General features: G+C 48.6%; 1 protein-coding gene across 3 annotated transcripts in view; it reads right to left on the reverse strand.

Annotated features, from left to right (window-relative positions):
• RIPOR3 (RIPOR family member 3) overlaps positions 1 to 26,339 on the reverse strand; it is a 322,437-nt gene that overhangs the window by 232,495 nt on the left and 63,603 nt on the right. The gene's annotated exons all lie outside the window — the stretch shown is intronic.

Below are 26,339 nucleotides of genomic sequence, written 5' to 3' on the forward strand. Positions count from 1 at the left end.
TTGCTAGGCAGCTTTCTGTATACCTCCCAACTTATTAAAAGTACAAAGAAGGACCTTTGCACGTGCCGGAAAAGGGGGCGTGGTCTATATGAAAGGGGCATGGCCTCGCGACAGAGCCTTGATCGCGAGTCACGCCCCCTTGTACCATCACTGAGGGGGCATGCCCGGCGCTCTCTGAGCTGCTGGCATGCCTCCTCTCCCTCTGTCACCTGTGAATAGACGCATGCGCACAGCGTCTATTCACAGCTGCTCTGCTAAGCAGAGCAGCAGTAAGAGGAGCCTCCCAACTGCCCCCCCCCCCCCCCTCCACCGCGAGACACTGCGTCCCGTAGGTGGGACAGTCCCAAAAAAGTACAAACCAAGTGAATTTTCTGGATGTGCTGTAAATCAGTGTTTCCCAAACTCAGTTCACAAAGCCCTCTTACAGTCTCGATTTCATACCTGCCTACTCTCCAGGAAGGTGTGAGAGACTCCCAATTATTCAGATAGTCCCTCTTTGCCCCAGAAGAGTGGGCGGATCTCAGTGAAATGAACAGGATGGGGAGATAATACTGGGAATGACAAATCCGTGTGGAAGGGACCATGCTAAAATGACATGGACTTGCGATTCACTGTATTTTCCAGCAACAGGGGCAGGACCTACTGAGGCAAAGAGCCGATCATCAAAATGGTCAGCTGCATCTCCTCTCTGGGCTTCTCGCGGAGATGAGCAAATACAGGTGAAATTCAGAAAATGAGAATATCGTGCAAAAGTTCATTTATTTCAGTAATTCAACTTAAAAGGTGAAACTAATATATTATATAGACTCATTACATGCAAAGTGAGATATTTCAAACCTTTATTTGTTATAATTTTGATGATTGTGGCTTACAGCTTAAGAAAACCCCAAATCCGAAATCTCAGAAAATTAGAATATTACAAAAAATCAATAAAAAAGGATTTTAATTACAGAAATGTCGGCCCTCTGAAAAAGTAAAATCATGCATATGTACTCAGTACTTGGTTTGGGCCCCTTTTTCAGCCTGTGGCACTGCTGAGGTGTTATGGAAGACCAGGGTGCTTCAATAGCGGCCTTCAGCTCTTCTGCATTGTTTGGTATCATGTGTCTCATGTTTCTCTTTGCAATGCCCCATAGATTCTCTTTTTTTCTTTAGGCCAGGTAAGACGCTTCTGACGTTGTTTGTTGTTCAGGAGCGGCTTGACAAGAAGAATACGACATTTGAAGCCCATGTCCAGGATCCGTCTGTGTGTGGTGGCTCTTGATGCATTAACTCCAGCCTCAGTCCACTCCTTGTTAAGCTCCCCCACACTATTGAATGGCCTTTTACTGACAAGAAAAAAAGAACTGGTTTGTTGCTCAGTGGTCCAAAGTCCTTTCTTCTGATGAGAGCAAATTTTGCATCTCATTTGGAAACCAAGGGTCCCAGAGTATGTAGGAAGAATGGAGAGGCACACAATCCAAGATATTTGAAGTCCAGTGTGAAATTTCCACAGTATGTGTTGATTTGGAGAGACAAGTCATCTGCTAGTGTTGGTCCACTGTGCTTTACTAAGTCCAGAGTCAACGCAGCCGTCTACCAGGACATTTTAGACCACCTTATGCTTTATTCAGCAGACAAGCTTTATGGAGATGCCGACTTCATTTCCCAGCAGGACTTGGCACCTGCCCACATTGCCAAAAGTACCAAAACCTGATTCAATTACCGTGGGATTACTGTGCTGGATTGGCTAGAAAACTCGCCTGACCCGAACTATGGGGCATTGCCAAGAGAAAGATGAGAAACATGAGACCGCACAATGCAGAAGAGCTGAAGGCCGCTATTGAAGCATCTGGTCTTCCATAACACCTCAGCAGTGCCACAGGCTGGTAGAATCCATGCTATGCCGCATTGAGGCAGTAATTCATGTAAAAGGGGCCCAAACCAAGTACTGAGTGATTATACTGCATGATTATACTTTTCAGAGGGCCAACAATTCTGTATTTAAAATCCTTTTTTTTATTGATTTTATGTAATATTCTAATTTTCTGATATATTGGATTTGGGGGTATCTTAAGCTGTAAACCACAATCATCAAAATTATAACAAATAAAGGCTTGAAATATCTCACTTTGCATGTAATGAGTCTATATAAAATATAATAAGATTTTACTTACCGGTAAATCTATTTCTCGTAGTCCGTAGAGGATGCTGGGACTCCGTAAGGACCATGGGGAATAGACGGGCTCCGCAGGAGATAGGGCACTTTAAGAAAGCTTTGGACTCTGGGTGTGCACTGGCTCCTCCCTCTATGCCCCTCCTCCAGACTTCAGTTAGGGAAACTGTGCCCAGAGGAGATGGACAGTACGAGGAAGGATTTTTGTAAATCTAAGGGCGAGATCCATACCAGACACACCAATCACACCGTATAACTTGTGATAAACTACCCAGTTAAGAGTATGAACAACAACATAGCCACGGTTCAACCGATAAACTATAACATAACCCTTATTTAAGCAATAACTATATACAAGTCTTGCAGAAGAAATCCGCACTTGGGACGGGCGCCCAGCATCGTCTACGGACTATGAGAAATAGATTTACCGGTAAGTAAAATCTTATTTTCTCTAACGTACTTGAGGATGCTGGGACTCCGTAAGGACCATGGGGATTATACCAAAGCTCCCAAACGGGCGGGAGAGTGCGGATGACTCTGCAGCACCGATTGAGCAAACAGGAGGTCCTCCTCAGCCATGGTATCAAACTTATAGAACTTTGCAAAGGTGTTAGACCCCGACCAAGTAGCTGCTCGGCACAACTGTAATGCCGAGACCCCTCAGGCAGCCGCCCAAGAAGAGCCCACTTTCCTAGTGGAATGGGCCTTAACCGATTTCGGTAACGGCAATCCTGCCGTAGAATGCGCCTGCTGAATCGTGTTACAGATCCAGCGAGCAATAGCCTGCTTTGAAGCAGGAGCGCCAACCTTGTTGGCCGCATACAGAACAAACAGAGCTTCAGTCTTCCTGATTCTAGCCGTTCTGGTCACATAAATCTTCAAAGCCCTGACCACATCCAGGGACTCGGAATCCTCCAAGTCCCGTGTAGCCACAGGCACGACAATAGGTTGGTTCATATGAAAAGATGAGACCACCTTTGGCAGAAATTGAGGAGGAGTCCTCAACTCTGCCCTATCCACGTGAAAAACCAAGTATGGGCTTTTATGTGATAAAGCCGCCAATTCTGAAACATGTCTAGCCGAAGCTAATGCCAACAACATGACCACTTTCCACGTGAGGTATTTCAACTCCACAGTTTTGAGTGGTTCAAACCAAGGTGACTTGAGGAAACGTAACACCACGTTAAGATCCCAAGGCGCCACCGGAGGCACAAAGGGAGGCTGAATATGCAGCACCCCCTTCACAAAAGTCTGTACTTCAGGAAGAGAGGCTAATTCTCTTTGAAAGAAAATGGATAAGGCCGAAATTTGGACCTTTATGGACCCTAATTTTAGGCCCAAAGTCACTCCTGTTTGAAGGAAGTGAAGCAGACGGCCCAAATGGAACTCCTCCGTAGGAGCAGCTCTGGCCTCACACCAAGAAACATATTTCCGCCATATATGATGATAATGTTTTAACGTTACGTCTTTCCTAGCCTTGATCAGGGTAGGAATGACTTCCTCCGGAATACCTTTTTCCACTAGGATCCGGCGTTCAACCGCCATGCCGTCAAACGCAGCCGCGGTAAGTCTTGGAACAGACAGGGCCCCTGCCGCAGCAGGTCCTGCCTTAGAGGAAGAGGCCACGGATCTTCTGTGAGCAACTCTTGCAGCTCCGGATACCAAGTCCTCCGTGGCCAATCTGGAACAATGAGGATTGTTCTGACCCTGCTCATTCTTATTATTCTCAACACTTTGGGTATGAGAGGAAGAGGAGGAAACACATAGACCGATCTGAACACCCAAGGTGTCACCAGAGCGTCTACCGCTACCGCCTGAGGGTCCCTTGACCTGGCGCAATACCGCTTTAGCTTTTTGTTGAGACGGGATGCCATCATGTCGATTTGAGGCAGTCCCCATCGATCCGTGATCTGTGTGAAGACTTCTTGATGAAGTCCCCACTCTCCCGGATGCAGGTCGTGCCTGCTGAGGAAGTCTGCCTCCCAGTTGTCCACCCCCGGGATGAACACTGCTGATAGTGCGCTTACATGGCCTTCCGCCCAGCGTAGAATCCTGGTCGCTTCTGCCATGGCCACTCTGCTCCTTGTTCCGCCTTGCCGGTTTATATGAGCCACTGCTGTGACGTTGTCCGACTGAATCAGAACCGGTTTTCTCCGAAGCAATTCCTCCGCTTGACACAGAGCGTTGTATATGGCCCTCAACTCCAGGACGTTGATGTGGAGACAAGTCTCTAGGTTTGACCAGAGACCTTGGAAATTTCTTCCCAGTTTTACTGCTCCCCAGCCGCGGAGGCTTGCGTCCGTGGTCACCAGGACCCAGTCCTGAATGCCGAACCTGCGACCCTCTAGCAGGTGAGCACTGTTCAGCCACCACAGAAGAGATACCCTGGTCCTGGGAGACAGGGTGATCCTTTGATGCATTCGTAAATGGGACCCGGACCACTTGTCCAAGAGGTCCCATTGAAAGGTCCTCGCATGGAACCTGCCGAAAGGGATGGCCTCGTATGAAGCCACCATCTTCCCCAGGACCCGCGTGCAATGATGAACTGAAACCTTTTTTGGTTTTAAGAGGTTCCTGACCATGGCTATGAGCTCCTGAACCTTTTCGATCGGAAGAAAAACCTTTTTCTGGTCTGTGTCTAGAATCAGGCCCAAAAAGGTCAGACGCGTTGTAGGGACTAGCTGGGATTTCGGTATATTGAGAATCCAGCCGTGTATCTGCAACGTCTTCATGGACAGAGACACACTGTCCAGCAACTTCTCCCGAGATCTCGCTTTTATGAGGAGATCGTCCAAGTATGGGATAATTGTGACCCCCCTGCCTGCGCAGGAGCACCATCATTTCCGCCATTACCTTGGTGAAAATCCTCGGGGCCGTGGAAAGCCCAAACGGCAACGTCTGAAATTGGTAGTGACAGTCCTGCACTGCAAATCTCAGGAACGCCTGATGAGGGGGGAATATAGGAACATGAAGGTATGCATCCTTTATGTCCAGGGACACATCCAATCCCCCCCTTCCAGGCTGGCGATGACCGCCCTGAGTGATTCCATCTTGAACTTGAACCTCTTCAAGTACAGGTTCAGAGATTTTAGGTTTAAAATGGGTCTGACCGAACCGTCCGGTTTCGGGACCACAAACAGGGTCGAGTAATATCCCTCTCCTTGCTGGAGATGAGGAACTGTGACAATCACCTGTTGAATATACAATTTTTGGATTGCCGCCAACACTAGCTCCCTCTCTGACGTGGAAGCCGGCAGAGCCGATTTGAAAAACCAAGGCAAGTCTTCGAATTCCAGCCTGTATCCCTGAGAAACAATCTCTAATGACCAGGGATCCACCTGCGAGTGAACCCAGACGTGGCTGAAAAACCGAAGACGAGCCCCCACTAGATCTGCCTCCCCCCGGGAAGCCCCAGCGTCATGCGGTGAACTTTGCAGAGGCAGGGGAGGACTTTTGCTCTTGGGAACTAGCTGTGTGCAGCTTCTTTCCCCTACCTTTCCCTCTGGCAACAAAGGACGATCCCCGTACCTTTTTGTTTTTATTGGAACGAAAGGACTGCATTTGATAATGAAGTGCCTTTTTTGTATGCTGCGGGGGGACATAAGGTAAGAAATTCGACTTACCAGCCGTAGCCGTAGACAGGGCCGGTTCAAGGGCGCTCTGCGCCCCGGGCAGGAAAAGGGGCGTGGTCTAATACAGGGGGCGTGGTCAATTACGCCCCCTGTACATTGCTAGCGCCGCTTGAATGCTGAGCGGTGCGCGATGACGTCATCGCGCACCGCACAGCAAAAGGTCCTCTCCACGAAGGGAAACTAGACGCATAGCGTCTAGTTCCCTTCGTGGAGAGGACCTTTGCTGTGCGGTGCGCGATGACGTCATCGCGCACCGCTCAGCAAAGTTACTCTCCACGAAGGGAAATTAGACGCATAGCGTCTAGTTCCCTTCACAGGAGGCGGACGGGGACGGCAGCGGGCAGCGGAGGCGGACGGGGGACACAGCGGGCAGCAGTGGCGGATCTGGCCACGGTGCGGCGCCCTCTGGATGGCGCCAGCGCCCTCCGGAAGGCGGCGCCCCGGGCAAAAGTCCTGCTTGCTCGTGGCAAGATCCGCTACAGGCCGTAGAGACAAGGTCCGAGAGGCCGTCTCCAAACAACTCCTCCCCTTTGTAAGGCAAGGACTCCATATGCCGCTTTGAATCGGCATCTCCCGTCCACTGTCGGGTCCACAAGAGCCGCCTAGCAGAAATAGACATAGCATTTATTCTGGAGCTTAATAAACAAATGTCTCTCTGAGCATCTCTCATATACAAGGCAGCATCTCTGATATGCTCTATGGTCATTTGAATAGCATCCCTATCTAAGGTGTCAATCTCCGTAGATAAGGAATCTGCCCATGCCACAACCGCACTACAAACCCAGGCCGACGCCATAGCCGGTCTAGCAATAGTACCTGAATGAGTGTAAATGTGCTTCAAGGTAATTTCCTGCCTGCGGTCAGCAGGTTCCTTGAGGGAAGCCGTATCCTGAGAAGGCAGTGCCACCTTTTTGGACAAGCGTGTCAGCGCCTTGTCTACTTTAGGCGAAGATTCCCAGCGTATCCTATCAGTTTTGTGGAAAAGGATACGCCATAAGAATCCTTTTGGGAACTTGTGGTCTCCTATCCGGAGATTCCCAAGCCTTTTCGCACAATTCACTTAGTTCAAATGAGGATGGAAAGGTGACTTCAGGCTTTTTCCCTTTATACATGTGTACCCTCGTGTCAGGGACCGGAGGTTCTTCAGTAATATGCAAAACCTCTTTAATGGAAATAATCATGTACCGAATACCTTTTGCCACCTTCGGCTGTAATTTTGCATCTTCATAGTCGACACTAGAGTCAGTATCTGTGTCGGTATCTGTGTCATCGATCTGGGATATGGTGTGCTTCTGAGACCCCGAAGGACCTGGCGCCACAGGGACAGGCATGGACTGGCTACCTGACTGATCCCTCCCTAGCTTCTGCCTTGTCTAACCTTTTATGCAATAGATTAACATTTGCATTCAAGACATTCAGCATATCCACCCATTCCAGTTTCGGCATTGCCGACGGCGACATGACATTCAAGCACTCCCCCTCCACACTAAGCGAGCCTTCCTCGTCAAACATGTCGACACACGCGTACCGACACACTTCACACACACAAGGAACCCCTTTCCTGAAGACAGTATCCCTGTCAAGGCCCTTTGGAGAGACAGAGAGAGAGTATGCCAGCACACACCCCAGCGCAATGATCCTGGAGACCAACACAAAATGTTTTTCCCCAGCAGCGCTGTATAATATGTTATCCGCCAATTATGTGCCCCCCCCCCCCTCTCTTTTAAACACCCCTTCACCGTGTGTAAGCAGGGGAGAGTCCGGGGAGCTTCCTCTCAGCGGTGCTGTGGAGAGAAAATGGTGCTGGTGAGTGCTGAGGAAGAAGCCTCTGTCCCGCTCAAACTTACAAAAATATGGCGGGGGCTCTTTTATATACATGTACAGTGCCCACCTGTACATGTATATTGTCTTTTGCCATAAGAGGTGTTTATACTGCTGCCCAGGGCGCCCCCCCCCTGCGCTCTGCATCCTTACAGTGACCGGAGTGTGTGAGGTGTATGGGAGCAATGACGCACAGCTGCAGTGCTGTGCATTACCTCCGTGAAGCTGAAGGCTTCTGCCGCCTGACGATTTCTGTCTTCTGTTCTTCTAGCTCTGTGAGGAGAACGGCGGCGCGGCTCCGGGGGTGGACGCCCAGTAAGAACCCGCGTTCACCCCCTTTGGAGCTAATGGTGTCCAGTAGCCGAGGAATCAGAGCCTATCTTAGACAAGAAGGTCTACTCCTCTCTCCTCAGTCCCTCGATGCAGGGAGCCTGTTGCCAGCAGTGCTCCCTGTGAAAAAGTAGAGAAAAAATCCAAACAAAAATGCTTTTAGGCAGAGAACTCTGGAGAGCTCTCTGCAGTGCACCCATCCTGCTCTGGGCACAGTGTAAAACTGAGGTCTGGAGGAGGGGCATAGAGGGAGGAGCCAGTGCACACCCAGAGTCCAAAGCTTTCTTAAAGTGCCCTATCTCCTGCGGAGCCAGTCTATTCCCCATGGTCCTTACGGAGTCCCAGCATCCTCAAGGACGTTAGAGAAATTAGTTTTACCTTTTAATGAATCTATTATATAATATGTTAGTTTCAACTTCTACTACCTACTGCAGTTTAATGTAATGTAACTACATTACTGATTGATGGACAACAGGTTTTCACTTTTAGATCTACCCTAGAACCATGCATTCTCCTGTATGACAAACATGGTCACAAGCTGCACTCTCTTTTCATTCATGCCTTACATGGATAATTGGTTCTGCAGAGCTGACATGGGCACTTACAGAGAGCAGTGGGTGAACACAAGAGCCTTGATAAATACCCCAAGAGCAGCCTCAAAAAGAGTATTTTCTTTTATGGAACACTTTGTTTGCAGACTATGGATATCATTTAATAAAATAATATCAGTATTACTACACTGTATACTGGCACCGTGTCTTGCCAGGAGTTTGATTTTGTACATTAACCTCTTTCGATGCACCAGGGGTTTAAGGTTTACAAGGGAGTGCTGCAGACTTGGTATATTTTGCCTATCTATAGGTAAATCTATATATGTCCAGAAGCCTCTAGATTACATTTTAATCGTGGATGTGTGTTTCAGGCTTCTCCAAATTGAATTTTTCTGATATGAACTATGGAGGTTGGTGTAACCCTGACATACAACTGCACTCCACTATACGGGAGAATCTTCCCACTCCTTTAATACTCGAATTGCTCACAGGCCAATAAGCCGACTTGGCAGGAGTCTCCATTGCTCTGACATCATTGCCCCTGCCTCTGTATATACATCAACCAGCTACAGTGTATTTCTGCATGTTTAGTCTGAGAAGTGCCCTCCTCCTAACATAGCGACCTGCAGCCGAGGAGTGGCAGCAGATATATTTACATAAATATAGTTATTTCATCTCAATAATATAAAGTATTTCATACTGTATGTTAACAACAAAAAGTGGCTTTACCCACAGTCCAGTAAGCTAGTTGTTAACCTTTTTGGCTTCAGCGTTGCCTGTATAGGCCCGCAAACGGATGTAGTCAAAAGGTCGACAATAACAATGTAGACATTCACTGGGGGAAAATTCAATTGTACCGCGCCCCCTGCTTGACGTCCACAGTAATAGGCGTCTATCAGAGCAATTCAATTGTTGCTCTGATCAGATTGAATGCAGCTGAAAGCCCCGGATTTAGCTATGCAAAGCGGTGAAATCGGTCTAAAGATCTCTACTGGGCGTCTAATGTCCGGGTTTGGGTGCCAAAACTAAAAACTTCACACTTTTTTCTCGCACCTTTGGAGGCTTCGATAAAAAATGTGACTACCGCAGCTAATGGGTGTCTGATCAGAGCAACAATTGAATTGCTCTAATAGATGCATATTACTATAGACAGACAGCAAGGGGCGCATGGCACAATTGAATTCCCCCAAAAATTTAAAAATAACAATGTCAAGAGTTATGATGTATATATATTGTTAAAATTACTATAGTCAGAATGTCAACATTAGGGTTAGGCTGCGGGGGCAGGGGGGGATAGTGTTATCAAAGAAAGATTTGAAGGTCTCACCCAGTGACAGTCACATGACCATTGGACTCTGGAAGACCCTGCTGGAGCTGCTGCATCTGCCAGGAGAAGGTAGATTCACTGCTTGGCCATCAGGGCGAAATGTCGACATTCTAACATGTTGATATTTCATCACAAGACTGCCTGGACATTTCATCACAGTCTACATGATGAATGTCAATATGGTCAACATTGACATTATGATGACATGTGGATCTTTAGAACATGCCACTTAGGAAAGAGTGCACTGCATCTTTTACAATATGCCAGTTAGCAATACATACAACCAGTGCCATTTTTCTGGCAGAACGCACTGGAAAGTTGTTACCAAAGGTCTTTTTAAAAATGGCATAATCCTGAATGATGCCCTGTACCGTCTGTGTGACTTTCAGCAAGGTTGAGTCCTCTACCCACTAAAGAGCCTGCCCTTATGTTTGCTAACTGAGTCAGCCCTTCAGGCATAGGCGCAGCTATCATAGGTGCAGGGGGTGCAGCTGCTATGGTTCCCAACCAGTCCTTCCAGGGCTCACTTTAGCTTCATCCCCTGCACCAAATAACACTGCACCATGCCAGGCCTGCTGAGAGTGATTGCCAACCATGGGCCATGCTGGACACACCCCTCCTCCCATCAACAGAGACCGCCCACCCTGGGCAGCCCCCTTCTGACAGCATCAGATGCAAACCACACCTGAAATAAAGAGGAGCCTACGCCGTCGCGACTGCAGCAACTGCCGCAGGCAAATGCCTCCAGGAAGCCACTACCTGCCTGCCCAAGAGAGATGGGAGCGCTCAATGTCTTCTGGCTATAGAGGCACATATATCAGAGGAGTGCCCAGCCGGGAGGTATGCCCATTCCAGGGGAGGGGGAGGGAGGGGGTGGTATTGTTACTAGGGGCACTGTGTAGAGAGGTGACTAGGGGTGGGGGGTGATCATTGCAAGATGTTGCTATGGGGCCCACACCAATATAGTTATGCCCCTGCCTACAGGCTCATACAGTGTTTACAGTTCTTGTGAGGAGTCCTCAGTATAACTGTGCTTGTCTAGGATTATATGCGTTTCCAGGAAAAGAAGATAAAAAAGCATCTCCATACATATCCATGTTTTACATGTATTTGACACATTTATCCAAACCAAAACCTATAACGCCTTGCCAAAAGAAATAATAGCACCCACACCCCTACTCATACAAGTAAAACAAAAAATAAAAAAAAATCTGGGCTCTGCAAATGTTCCCCACCCCACACACACAGGTGACCTGCTCCTCCTTTTCTAGAGAAATGGCAGTAATATACCTGTGCACCAGCTACGTGGTCTGGAAAAAATTAACGGTTAGAAGATCTGAGGACCGACTGAAAAACACTGAAATGGTCAGAAAGGTCTACCTGATCCACACACCTGACAGATTTGATGTCAGATCATTTGATTTGATGGGACATAGGGCCTTATTCAGGTTGGATCGCTATTGAGACTGGAATTTCAATCGTCTCAAAACTGCTACTGCTGAATATGGCATGTAAAGATCCGCCCTCCGATGCAATCACAAGTTTGCGTATGTATCTGCAGAACTGCGATCCAGTCACAGAAACAGAGTACCATTGACAGCTGCGGTTGACCCAGGGCTACTCAGAATAATGAGAATGCAATTGCACTGGCGCAATGTTTTTAATCACAAGCAACTGCAACGGACGTCAGATACACGCTCAGTAAATGGCCGTGACCAGTCCGCGTTTTTCCAATCACTCCCCACAAATACCATGTTAACGCCCACTAACAGTCACTTCCTGTCCATCAAATTGTGATTGCATTTCACTGAGGCAGCGCATGTACAGTCTGCCGATAATCACCCGATTTGCGATTGAATAAGGCCCATTGTCGTAACTCCAGGAATTTCCACGGTCTATTATATTACCAACCAAGGTGACAAATGCTTAGCACAGAGATTAAACCACTCCACTCTGTCAGTAAGCCCTTGAACACATTGCATTATATCTGGCAATCATGGAGACAATGTAACCACTGGAAGGAGTCTTTTTACTGTAACAACACGGAGATCAGAACGCAACGTACCCAAGAGTCAGTGTGAAGAGAGTTTGTGCAGAGGACAGCCAAGAGGAAAATGGTTCCTATAGTCTTATTATTCGTATGTGTTAGTTTAGTTGCAATAGTGTCAGTGACCAAAAGCCTTGACGAGAATCCAAAATATCCCAAGGTGAGCTGGATAAAAAAACATTTTTCTCTATCTGATAAAGTAATGGCCATGTCTGTACTGGAGAAGTAAGCTGGCTGGGTGTATCTCAGAACAATCCCTTCCATTATTGTCAGACTACATGGAAATATACAAAGCAGTTTCTTGCTGGTAAGATTCTAGCCCTGATGCTGCAGGAGTGATGCCCGGGAGATGTTACAGTTGTTCTGAACGAGATATGCAGCCTGAAGTACAAGAAGTGGTTGCGCATCATTGCATGACCTGTTCTGTTTCATTATAGTACACCTATATATAGTATATGTAATAATACAAATTAGTGTTTTACACTGATTTCATGTTGCTTTTCTGACCTGCTGCTGTCATGATAAGTGGGTGGTCCTGTTCCCTATATGTCGAATAGGAACCAGCATTGCAGTAATAAACAAATTTGTGAGGTGCAATATGCAATAAATAACAATGGACATACATGTTACAAACCCCTTACTTGCTAAGGTATTCAAACTGATTTTGATGAGAGAGAGCGTCACTGTTCCCAAAGAACCTGGGGCCAAATGTAATAGAGTGAGAGTTTCAGAAAGTGAGAGATTTGGTAAGGTTTTTCAGTTTTTTTAAAGTGGCAATCATTTACACTGCAAAACCAGGTTGATCTTGAATGTGTAAATGATTGCCACTTAAAAAATAAATGCAAAACCTCACCAAATCTCTCACTTTCTGAAACTCTCGCTCTATTACATTTGGCCCCTGATATGTATGTGCATAGGTGTCGCAACAGAGGGGACAAGGGGGCGGCTTGCCACCCCCAAACATTTGAGAGGCACCAATTTACTGGCTGGGTGTCAGGACTGAGATAATACCTTTTCCGGCTGCTCAACCTCCTCCCTCCCCACAGCTCTTATCCACCCCCCTCCACGTGCGCCCAGCTTCAGTCCATAGAGTGTGTGGCTAGTTAATATGAGACCAGCTTTTCGCCTTTCTCACCTCCCCTGTCATATGTTCCCCCCCTCTTCCCTCTCAACTACCACTTTGTCCTTTCCCGCTACACTTCCTTACGACAACCCCCAAATAGCGGTAACAAGAAATTCAGTAAAACGCAATATATAATAAATGGACCCCTTATTGTGGAGAGAGCGAGAGATAGATAAATCTAACATCAGGTAAGTGGTGTGGCAGGAAAGTCTAGCTGCCCCTGAGGGGGTGACGATTCAGCGATTTAGGGGCACCAAAAATTATACATGAACATCTTCATCAACCAGACCTAGTGTAGAGTGACCTGGTGATAAGCTTGCTTCTTTGAACCTGCCAGCAGATCTGACCACCAGACAGTGGCTCCTTGCCTTGGTGGGGAGATGAACACAGTCAAGCCCCCCCACCCGGAGGTACAAGACCTAACAAGAAACCAGGCGGCACTCCACGGCTTCATCAAACAGTTAACAGTGTATTAAGTCGGAATCAGTATGGGATCCCGACGGTTGAGATCCCGGCGGACATAATACCGACGCAGGATTTAGAAGGTGAGTGCAGCGCGTCCCCTCGCAGGCTAGCTGCGCTCGCCACGCTTCGGGCTCGATGGCGAGCTTAGATCGCCACACTAATTTATTCCACCTCGGGGGAGGGGAGTGGCGTAGACCCCCGCACCCCAAGTGGGGATTCGGAACCCTGGTCGGGATTACGACTTTCGGGATTACCTTGGATGTCGGGATCCTGGTGGTCAGAATACCGATGCCGGAATCCCGACATCCAAGGTAATCCCGTTGGGAAACTAACTGCTTCCCATTAAGTCATATTACTGCAAGCACATTGCATTTTTCTCAAGGTGCTATACACATAAAGATTATAGAAACCAACACCACAAGTGTAATTGGGCTATACAGTAAGTGAACCCGTACCATGATTACCTCTGAGGAAGTCCTAAGGTGAGGACATAGCGTCACTGTTGGGTACACATGGCATGCTGATTTTCAGATAAGATGGTTATTTCCTTCTCTAATGTACGAGCATTCATTTATTTTAATGAAGCTCTAAGTTTGTAAACTGTTTTACACTATGTATATCTATTCTTATGTATATCTATTCTTATGCTTTTATGTATTTTGGATTCCATTAAAAACCTGTGATAAACACTATCTTTAAGTGACGTTGTAAGAATCTCCATAAAGACATAAGATAAGCCAATATATTCTTTTATACATGATACGGGTTTACTTATAGCTCCATATACACTTGTGGTGTTGGTTTCTACGCTGTTGCACTAGGAGGCGCCCTTGTTATTTGTTCTTTTCCAGACTGAAGGAGTTGGTGTGCTTAACAACAAGGAGCTTTGGCCGTCCCATATGATTGGATTGTTCTAGGCACCAAGCACAGATTTTTTTTTTGACCATTAGTAAGGATATCATCTTATACCCATAAAGGACATACAGAAACTGTATATACATACACTATATGGACACAAGTATTCAGACACCTGACCATTTCACCAACAGGTCTGTAATGACATTGTATTCTGATACATATACTTTAATATGGCATTGGTCCCCCTTTTGCAGCTATAACAGCTTCTACTCTTCTTGGACAGTTTTCCACAAGATTTTGGAGTGGTTATGTGAAAATTTGCAGCCCATTCATTCTATAGAGCATCTATCAGGTCAGTAGGCCTGGTTCGCAATCCCCGTCCCAGTTCAACCAAAAAGTGCTTGTGGGGTTGAGGTCAGGGCTCTGTGCGGAACAGTCTAATGCTTCCACACCGAACTCCTCAAACCAGGTCTTTCTATTTCTTGCTTTGTACACTGGGAAACAGTCATGTTGGAATAGAAAAGGGCCTTCCTCAAACTGGTGCCACAAAGTTGGAAGCCTAGCATTGTCCAAAATGTCTTGGTATGCTAAAGCATTAAGATTGCCCTTCACTGGAGATAAGGGGCCTAGGACCTTATTCAGAGATGAACACAGATCGCTGCATATGCAGCAAGATCTTCGCACATCTTACATGCTGAGGGACGCCCAGTACAAGGCAAGGCTGCCTAGCATGTGTGAAGAGTCACCTCCCTGTGCATCCGCAATTAGATTGTGGACACATTGGAACTAAGGTTGACACCTGGCAGCATAGCCTGGCTGTGCTGTTAGGCGTTCTGCTGCCATTTTTTTTCAGAGCGCCTGCGTGTGACGTCTCGAGCCGCCCGAAAACGGTCCTGGCCCGCCCCCCGTTTGAAACACCCCACACCCCCAATGTCCGCCGCTGTCAATCACACTGCGGCCGCATTATTCCTGGATGCAGCGGCAATGTATAAGGTCACGCACAATAACCAGTGCACAGAACTTCTGGATGCGGCCGATGTGTGCAAACGCACAGCTGCGTCCAGGTTTGAATAACCCCCTTAGCTCAAACCCTGCAAAACAGCCCCATACCACTATCCCTCCACCACCAAACTTCACAGTTGCCATAATGCTGTCAGGCAGGTAACAGTCTGTCGGCATCTGCCAAACCCAGACTCATCAATCTGACTGTCAAACATAGCGGAAGATTAATTAATGGGTTTCCATGGCCGAGCAGCTGCCTGCAAGCCTCACATCACCAAGTCCAATGCCAAGCATCGGATGGAGTGGTGAAAAGCACACCGACACGTGACTGTGGAGCAGTAGAAACATGTTCTGTGGAGTGACAAGTCATTCTCAGCAGGTGATCAGCGCCCAACATTAGTGGTGATAGCTCAGAGGAAAGTAAGGAGAGGAGGGGGGGGGGGGAGAGCATCTGTGCAAGGGTGCAGCACAGTGTATGTATTTGGGGGGGTAGCTTTGTGAGAGGGAGAGAGAACTGCTCAGGGAGAGCTGTGTCAGTGTGTGCTACGTGTGTGAGAATGTGTGTGAGGAGGTGGGGGTTTAGTGTGTGAGAAGCGGGGAGCTGAATTAGTGGGAGGAGCTGTGTGTGGGGGTTCTCTGTGAGCAAGGGACAGTTGTCTGAGGGGGAATCGGATGGGGGGGCTTCTGTGAGGATCTGAGTGTGAGGGAGAGCTATGTAAGGGGGACTGTTTGAGGGGATCTTAGCGTGTGGGGATAGAATATATATATATATATATATATATATATATATATATATTAGGGGGAGAGCTGTGTAAGGGTTAGCCGTGTTGGGATCTGAGTGAGTGGGGACGGGTGTGTGTGGGGTCTGTGTGAGGAGGAGAACTATATTACGGGGGTGATATGTGAGAGGGGGGAAAGCTGCATGTATATGTATTTATACAGTATGTACATTTTCATGGGGCCCGGAGGCGGTATATTTCATAGGGTCCTGTGGGGTCTTTATCTGACTCTATACATACACAATATTTGCCCCACTGGCCACCAGGCTACAATTGCTCAGATATGTTTGCATATTGTAGGCAATAGACTACAATGGCTAACTCCATTAAAATATGTATGTAGCCATCAGGAACCTAGCTCTAAGATTTTCTGAGCTGCATACATTCAGCTAGATCTCAGTTCTCACTGAAACCTATGGGGACTGCTCTGCAGAGCGGAAATAGAGTACTGCTGCAGATACTGCATATATCTGCTACGGTGGTCTGTTCCTACATATGGGGGGAATTTATCGGATGTGGAAAAGCTCAGGAAGTGGCAGAGGTTCTCCTACAAAACATTACCTTAAGCTCAAATAGTTTTAAGAACAGCTGATACACCAAAAGTAGACATGAAATAGCAAGTACAGTATACAGGATGCAGCAGGAGCACAGAATAAGCAGACAGAATTATGGACACATTTGATAGAGTAGCCTAGTTCAGCCAGTGCTCCTCTTGGCAGTAGATAAAGTCCAGAAGCTAAGCAAACCACAGTGTAAATGCCACAAGTCAGTATTACTGTACAGTATGCAGGTTTTATAGCTCCTGCAGTCTGTGGAAGTGTAGTGAAGTACTTGTAATGAATAAGCAACTGGCAGAAGTAGGCAAACCACAGGCAGTGGGAAAAGCAGTAACGCAAATAAGGTAATGAACAGCAGAATTTCATTTTGGGAATAGCAAACACTGAGAATGATAAGCAGCAGTCTGTTATAGAGATGGGTGGAACAATGAACAGCACAGCTACAGCATGGATACAGAGCAAAAGATGGGATGCGGTTACAATCCTGAGAGTCGGGTTCCCGATGCCGGAATCCTAAAAGGCGCCAGGGCAATGATGCCGGAATCGCGGCCGTCAGGATCCCAATCGTCGAGATAGCGGTTAGAGTAAGTACTACACCGGGGATGGAGAGGTAAGGTTTAGGCTGCAGGGGTGGGCTTGGGGTTAGGCTGCGGAGAGGGAAGGTTAGGGTTAGGCACCACCGGGAAGGGGGGGTGGGGTTAGGGTTAGGCTGCGGAGAGGGAAGGTTAGGGTTAGGCACCACCAGAGGAGGTTAGGGTTAGGCTGCGGGGGATGTGCGGGGAATAGTTAGGTTTATGGTTTTGGGAGGGGGGTGGTTCAGGTTTAGGCACCACCTGGGGGGGTTAGGGTTAGGCACCTAAAAGGGAGGGTTAGGGCACAGGGGTGGGGTTAGACTACCTACCGCCCCTTGACAGGATTTCGACTGTCGGGATGCTGCTGTCAGTCTCCTGACCACCAGCATCCCGACAGATGGAGTTTCATACCCAAGTCGCAAAAGACAGTGCAAGAAAGTAGAAGCCGCGGGTATAAATCTGTTCAGTCAGGATAGTCCAGGTCACAGGCACAGATTCTAACCAGGCAGCATATGGACTAGTCGTGGGAACAACCCACAAGTCAGATACCAGGCAGCAGACAGAATACACGACCGGCAACCAGCATACCGGCGCTGGGAGCCCGACCGCCGGCATACCGACAGTGTGGCGAGTGCAAATGAGCCCCTTGCGGGCTCGCCGTGCCACGCTATTTATTCTCCCTCCAGGGGGGTCGTGGACCCCCACGAGGGAGAAAAAGTGTCGGTATGTCGGCTGTCGGGATTCCGGCGCCAGTATACTGTGCACCGGGATCCCGACAGTCGGCATGCTGAAGAAGGTGTCAGGAACAACAGCATGAAATGGCTAAGAATAAAATCGGAAAATAAGATTTTAAACCTACCGGTAAATCTTTTTCTCCTAGTCCGTAGAGGATGCTGGGGACTCCGTAAGGACCATGGGGTATAGACGGGCTCCGCAGGAGACATGGGCACTATAAAGAAACTTTAGAATAGGTGTGCACTGGCTCCTCCCTCTATGCCCCTCCTCCAGACCTCAGTTAGAGAACTGTGCCCAGAGGAGACGGACAGTACGAGGAAAGGATTTTTGTTAATCTAAGGGCAAGATTCATACCAGCCCACACCATCCACACCGTATAACCTGGAATATACGCAACCAGTTAACAGTATGAACAAAACAGTATCAGGCAAAGACTGATTTCAACTGTAACATAACCCTTATGTAAGCAATAACTATATACAAGCCTTGCAGAAAATAGTCCGCACTGGGACGGGCGCCCAGCATCCTCTACGGGCTAGGAGAAAAAGATTTACCGGTAGGTTTCTCTTACGTCCTAGAGGATGCTGGGGACTCCGTAAGGACCATGGGGTTTATACCAAATCTCCAGACCGGGCGGGAGAGTGCGGACGACTCTGCAGCACCGACTGAGCAAACGCAAGGTCCTCAACAGCCAGGGTATCAAACTTATAGAACTTTGCAAAAGTGTTTGAACCCGACCAGGTAGCTGCTCGGCAAAGCTGTATAGCCGAGACGCCTCGGGCAGCCGCCCATGAAGAGCCCACCTTCCTAGTGGAATGGGCCTTTACCGACTTTGGTAACGGCAATCCAGCCTTAGAATGCGCCTGCTGAATCGTGTTACAGATCCAGCGAGCAATAGTCTGCTTTGAAGCAGGAGCGCCAAGTTTGTTGGCTGCATACAGGACAAACAGTGCCTCTGTTTTCCTAACCCGAGCCATCCTGTCTACATAGATTTTTAAGGCCCTGACTACATCCAGGGACTTGGAGTCCTCCAAGTCACCCGTAGCCACAGGCACCACAATAGGCTGGTTCATATGAAATGATGAAACCACCTTGGGCAAAAATTGAGGACAAGTCCTCAACTCCGCTCTATCCATATGGAAAATCAGACAGGGGCTCTTGTGAGACAAGGCCGCCAATTCGGACACTCTCCTCACAGATGCCAAGGCCAACAACATGACCACCTTCCAAGTGAGAAATTTTAAGTCAACCGTCTGAAGCGGTTCAAACCAGTGAGAGTTTAGGAATAGTAACACCACGTTAAGGTCCCATGGTGCCACTGGGGGCACAAAAGGAGGCTGGATGTGCAGCACTCCCTTTACAAAAGTCTGGACTTCTGGAAGAGAAGCCAATTCCTTCTGAAAGAAAATAGATAGGCTCCATTAAAGGTACAGATTTCGGCCCTAACTTCAGGCCCATATCCACTCCTGTCTATAGAAAGTGGAGAAAACGGCCCAGATGGAAATCTTCCGTAGGAGTATTCTTGGCTTCACACCAAGATACATACTTCCTCCAGATACAGTGATAATGTTTCGCCGTCACCTCCTTCCTAGCCTTTATCAGCGTAGGGATGATTTCTTCCGGAATACCTTTCCCAGCTAGGATTCGGTGTTCAACCGCCATGCCGTCAAACGTAACCGCGGTAAGTCTTGGAACAAGCAGGGCCCCTGCTGCAACAGGTCCTCCCTGAGAGGAAGAGGCCACGGATCTTCTGTGAGCATTTCCTGAAGATCTGAATACCAGGCCCTTCGAGGCCAATCTGGAACAATGAGTATTGTCTGCACTCTTTCTCGTCTTATGATTCTCAATATTTTTGAGATGAGAGGAAGAGGAGGGAACACATAGACCGACTGAAACACCCATGGTGTCACCAGGGCGTCCACCGCTACTGCCTGAGGGTCCCTTGACCTGGCACAATACCTCCGAAGCTTTTTGTTGAGGCGTGATGCCATCATGTCTACTTGAGGAAGTCCCCAATGACTTGTTATCTCTGCAAAAACTTCTTGATGAAGTCCCCACTCTCCTGGATGGAGATCGTGTCTGCTGAGGAAGTCTGCTTCCCAGTTGTCCACTCCCGGAATGAAGACTGAAGACAGAGCGCTTACGTGATTTTCCGCCCAGCGAAGAATCCTGGTGGCTTTCGCCATTGCCACTCTGCTCCTTGTCCCGCCTTGGCGGTTTACATGAGCCACGGCTGTGACGTTGTCTGATTGAATCAGAACCAGTAGGTCGCGAAGAAGATCCTCCGCTTGTCGTAGGCTGTTGCATATGGCCCTCAATTCCAGTACGTTGATGTGTAGACAAGCCTACTGGCTTGACCATAGTCCCTGAAAATTCCTTCCTTGTGTGACTGCTCCCCATCCTCAGAGGCTCGCGTCCGTGGTTATCAAAACCCAGTCTTGAATGCCGAACCTGCGACCCTCTAGAAGGTGAGCACTCTGCAGCCACCACAGGAGAGACACCCTGGCCCTGGGGGACAGGCTTATCTTCTGATGTATTTGTAGATGGGACCCGGACCACTTGTCCAGAAGGTCCCACTGAAATGTCCTCGCATGGAACCTGCCGAAGGGGATGGCCTCGTAGGCTGTCACCATTTTTCCCAGAACTCGAGTGCATTGATGAACAGACACTCTTTTTGGTTTTAGCAGGTCTCTGACCATGTTCTGGAGGTCCTGGGCTTTTTCCATTGGGAGAAAAACCCTTTTCTGTTTCGTGTCCAGAATCATGCCTAGGAATGATAGACGAGTCGTTGGAATCAATTGAGACTTTGGCAGATTTAGAATCCAACCGTGCTGTTGTAGCACTCTCAGGGAGAGCGACACGCTTTTCAGCAATTGATCTCTCGATCTCGCTTTTATCAGGAGATCGTCCAAGCACGGGATAATTGTGACTCCATGCCTGCGCAGGAGCACCATCATCTCCACCATCACCTTGGTGAAAATCCTCGGGGCCGTGGAAAGCCCAAACGGCAACGTCTGAAACTGGTAATGACAGTCCTGTACAGCGAATCTCAGGTACTCCTGATGAGGAGGATATATGGGAACATGAAGGTATGCATCCTTTATGTCTAGTGACACCATAAAATCCCCCCCTTCCAGGCTGGAGATCACTGCTCGGAGCGATTCCATCTTGAATTTGAACTTTTTCAAGTACAGGTTTAGGGATTTTAGATTTAAAATGGGTCTGACCGAGCCATCCGGTTTCGGGACCCCGAACAGGGTTGAATAGTACCCTTTCCCCTGTTGGACTAGGGGAACCTTGATAATCACTTGCTGTTGACACAGCTTTTGAATTGCAGCTAACACTATTTCCCTCTCTGGGGGAGCAGCTGGCAAGGCCGACTTGAAAAATCGTCGAGGAGGCACCTCTTCAAATTCCAGTTTGTAGCCTTGGGACACAATTTCCAGCGCCCAAGGATCCACGTCTGAGAGAACCCAGACCTGGCTGAAGAGTCGAAGACGTGCCCCCACCGCTGCGGACTCCCTCAGTGGAGCCCCAGCGTCATGCAGTGGATTTAGTGGAAGCGGGGGAGGACTTCTGCTCCTGGGAACTAGCCGTAGCAGGCGTTCTTTTCCCTCTACCCTTACCTCTGGCGAGGAAGGATGAGCCCCGACCTCTTCTGGACTTATGCGACTGAAAGGACTGCATCTGATATTGTGGAGTTTTCTTTGCTGTGGGGGAACAAAAGGCAAAAAAGTAGATTTACCCGCGGTTGCTGTGGAAACCAGGTCTGCGAGACCTTCCCCAAATAAAACCTCACCCTTGTAAGGTAAAACCTCCATATGCCTTTTTGAGTCGGCATCACCTGTCCATTGCCGGGTCCACAGGGCTCGCCTAGCCGAAATCGCCATGGCGTTGGCTCTCGAACCGAGCAGCCCAACGTCTCTCTGAGCGTCTCTCATATATAAGACTGCGTCTTTAATGTGACCCAAGGTCAATAAAATGGTATCCCTATCTAGGGTATCAATGTCAGCTGACAAGATATCTGTCCAAGCAGCAACTGCGATACATACCCATGCCGATGCTATTGCCGGCCTGAGTAAAGCACCCATATGTGTATAAATAGATTTTAAGGTAGTTTCCTGTCTGCGATCAGCAGGATCCTTGAGGGCTGCCATGTCTGGAGACGGTAGCGCCACCTTCTTGGACAAGCGCGTTAAAGCCTTGTCCACTCTGGGCGAGGATTCCCACCGTACCCTGTCCCGTGCAGGAAAAGGATACGCCATAAGAATCCTCTTGGGAATCTGCAGTTTTTTTATCTGGAGTTTCCCAAGCTTTTTCAAATAACTCGTTTAGCTCATGAGATGGGGGAAAGGTTACCTCAGGTTTCTTTTCCTTAAACATGTGCACCCTCGTGTCAGGGACAGAGGGGTCATCTGTGATATGCAAAACATCTTTTATTGCAATAATCATATAATGAATACTTTTGGCCACCCTTGGGTGTAACCTTGCATCATCGTAGTCGACACTGGAGTCAGAATCCGTGCCGGTATCAGTGTCTGCTATTAGGGATAGAGGACGTTTTTGGGACCCTGAAGGGCCCTGTGACACAGCTAAAGCCATGGATTGACTCCCTGCTTTGTCCCTGGACTCTGCTTTGTCCATCCTTTTATGTAATAAAGTCACATTTGCATTTAAAACATTCCACATGTCCAACCAATCAGGTGTCGGCGTTTTGCCGACGGAGACACCACAATCATCTGCTCCACCTCCTCCTTAGATGAGCCTTCCGCTTCAGACATGCCGACACACTCGTACTGACACCCCCACACACACAGGGATATATTTATATGGAGACAGTTCCCCAATAAGGCCCTTTGGAGAGACAGAGAGAGAGTATGCCAGCACACCCAGCGCCAACCCACACTGGAAACAAAATTCCCAGATAAATAGCGCTTTTATATATAATTATCTGTATATAATACACTCACTGCGCCTCACAAATGCCCCCCCCCCCTCTTTTCTGCCCTGTGTCACCGTGTTCAGCAGGGGAGAGTCCGGGGAGCCAGCTTCTCTGCAGTGCTCTGTGGAGAAAATGGCGCTGGTTAGTGCTGTGGGATCAAGCTCCGCCCCCCAGCGGCGGGCTTCGGTCCCGCTCAATTTTGTAATACTGGCGGGGGGATTTTAATATTACTGCCTCCGCAGCCTATATATGTACTAGCCAGTCCTAGAGGTGTAATATTGCTGCCCAGGGCGCCCCCCCCCCCCCCCCTGCGCCCTGCACCCATCAGTGCCTGCACTGTGTGTTGTGTGTGGGTGCAATGGCGCGCAGCGTTACCGCTGCACGTTACCTCAGAGAAGATCTGAAGTTTTCTGCCGCCTTTGAAGTCTTCTTTCTTCTTATACTCACCCGGTTTCTTTCTTCCGGCTCTGTGAAGAGGTCGGCGGCGCGGCTCTGGGACGAACGGCGAGGGGAGACCTGCGTTCCGACTCCCTCTGGAGCTAATGGTGTCCAGTAGCCTAAGAAGCAGAGCCTATCACTTAAGTAGGTCTGCTTCTCTCTCCTCAGTCCCACGATGCAGGGAGCCTGTCGCCAGCAGTGCTCCCTGAAAATAAAAAACCTAACAAAATTCTTTTTTCAGAGAAACTCAGGAGAGCTCCCTGTAATGCACCCAGTCTCCTCTGGGCACAGGAACTAACTGAGGTCTGGAGGAGGGGCATAGAGGGAGGAGCCAGTGCACACTCATTCTAAAGTTTCTTTATAGTGCCCATGTCTCCTGCGGAGCCCGTCTATACCTCACGGTCCTTACGGAGTCCCCAGCATCCTCTAGGACGTAAGAGAAAATAAGAATTTACTCACCGGTAATTCTATTTCTTGTAGTCCGTAGTGGATGCTGGGAACTCCGTAAGGACCATGGGGAATAGCGGGCTCCGCAGGAGACTGGGCACTCTAAAAGAAAGATTAGGTACTATCTGGTGTGCACTGGCTCCTCCCTCTATGCCCCTCCTCCAGACCTCAGTTAGGGAAACTGTGCCCGGAAGAGCTGACACAATAAGGAAAGGATTTGGAATCCCGGGTAAGACTCATACCAGCCACACCAATCACACCGTACAACTCGTGATACTATACCCAGTTAACAGTATGAACAACAACTGAGCCTCACGAAAAGATGGCTCATAACAATAACCCTTTAGTTAGGCAATAACTATATACAAGTATTGCAGACAATCCGCACTTGGGATGGGCGCCCAGCATCCACTACGGACTACGAGAAATAGAATTACCGGTGAGTAAATTCTTATTTTCTCTGACGTCCTAGTGGATGCTGGGAACTCCGTAAGGACCATGGGGATTATACCAAAGCTCCCAAACGGGCGGGAGAGTGCGGATGACTCTGCAGCACCGAATGAGCAAGCTCAAGGTCCTCCTCAGCCAGGGTATCAAACTTGTAGAATTTTGCAAATGTGTTTGAACCCGACCAAGTAGCAGCTCAGCAAAGCTGTAAAGCCGAGACCCCTCGGGCAGCCGCCCAAGAAGAGCCCACCTTCCTCGTGGAATGGGCTTTTACTGATATAGGATGCAGCAGTCCAGCCGCAGAATGTGCAAGATGAATCGTGCTATAGATCCAGCGAGCAATAGTCTGCTTTGAAGCACCCAGCTTGTTGGGTGCATACAGGATAAATAGTTTTTCTGACTCTAGCCATCCAGGCAACATAGATTTTCAGGGCCCTGACTACGTCCAGCAACTTGGAATCCTCCAAGTCCCGAGTAGCCGCAGGCACCACAATAGGTTGGTTCAAATGAAACGCTGATACCACCTTAGGAAGAAATTGGGAACGAGTCCTCAATTCCGCCCTATCCATATGAAAAATCAGAAAAGGGCTTCTACATGACAAAACCGCCAATTCTGATACACGCCTGGCCGAAGCCAAGGCCAACAGCATGACCACTTTCCGCGTGAGATATTATTGCTCCACGGTTTTAAGTGGCTCAACCAATGCGACTTTAGGAAATCCAACACCACGTTGAGATCCCAAGGTGCCACTGGAGGCACAAAAGGGGGCTGAATATGCAGCACTCCTTTAACAAAAGTCTGAACTTCAGGCAGTGAAGCCAGTTCTTTTTGGAAGAAAATCGACAGAGCCAAAATCTGGACCTTAATGGAACCCAATTTGAGGCCCAGTCACCCCTGACTGTAGGAAGTGCAGAAATTGACCCAGCTGAAATTCCTCCGTTGGGGCCTTCCAGGCCTCACACCAAGCAACATATTTCCGCCATATGCGGTGATAATGTTTTGCAGTCACATCCTTCCTAGCTTTAATCAGCGTAGGAATGACTTCCTCCGGAATGCCCTCTTCCTTTAGGATCCGGTGTTCAACCGCCATGCCGTCAAACGCAGCCACGGTAAGTCTTGGAACAGACAGGGCCCCTGCAGTAGCAGGTCCTGTCTGAGCAGCAGAGGCCAAGGGTCCTCTGAGATCATTTCTTGAAGTTCTGGGTACCAAGCTCTTCTTGGCCAATCCATCAAAGAATCCTTGTGGCTTCTGCCATTGCCAGCCTGCTTCTTGTGCCGCCCTGGCGGTGTACATGGGCGACCGCAGTGATGTTGTCTGACTGAATCAGAACCGGTTGGTTTTGAAGCAGGGGTTCTGCTTGACTCAGGGCGTTGTAAATGTCCCTTAGTTCCAGAATATTTATGTGTAGGGAAGTTTCCTGACTTGACCATTGTCCTTGGAAGTTTCTTCCCTGGGTGACTGCCCCCCAACCTCGGAGGCTTGAATCCGTGGTAACCAGGACCCAGTCCTGTATGCCGAATCTGCGGCCTCCGAGCAGATGAGCACTCTGCAGCCACCACAGCAGAGACACCCTGGCCCTCGGGGACAGGGTGATTAACCGATGCATCTGGAGATGCGATCCCGACCACTTGTCCAACAGATCCCACTGGAAGATCCTTGCATGGAATCTGCCGAAGGGACTTGCTTAGTAAGAAGCTACCATCTTTCCTAGGACTCGCGTGGAGTGATGCACCAACACCTGCTTTGGTTTCAGGAGGTCCCTGACCAGAGATGATAATTCCTGGGCCTTCTCCTCCGGGAGAAATATCTTCTTCTGTTCTGTGTCCAGAATCATGCCCAAGAACAGCAGACGCGTCGCAGGAATCAGCTGCGACTTTGGGATATTCAGAATCCAGCCGTGCTGATGCAGCACTTCCTGAGATAGTGCCACGCCGACTAGCAACTGCTCTTTGGACCTCGCCTTTATAAGGAGATCGTCCAAGTACGGAATAATCATGACTCCCTTCTTTCGGAGGAGCATCATCATTTCGGCCATTACCTTGGTAAATACCCACGGTGCCGTGGACAGACCAGACGGCAACGTCTGGAATTGGTAATGACAGTCCTGTA

The sequence above is a fragment of the Pseudophryne corroboree genome, chromosome 3 (assembly GCF_028390025.1).
Source record: "Pseudophryne corroboree isolate aPseCor3 chromosome 3, aPseCor3.hap2, whole genome shotgun sequence".
Classification (NCBI taxonomy): Eukaryota; Metazoa; Chordata; class Amphibia; order Anura; family Myobatrachidae; genus Pseudophryne; species Pseudophryne corroboree.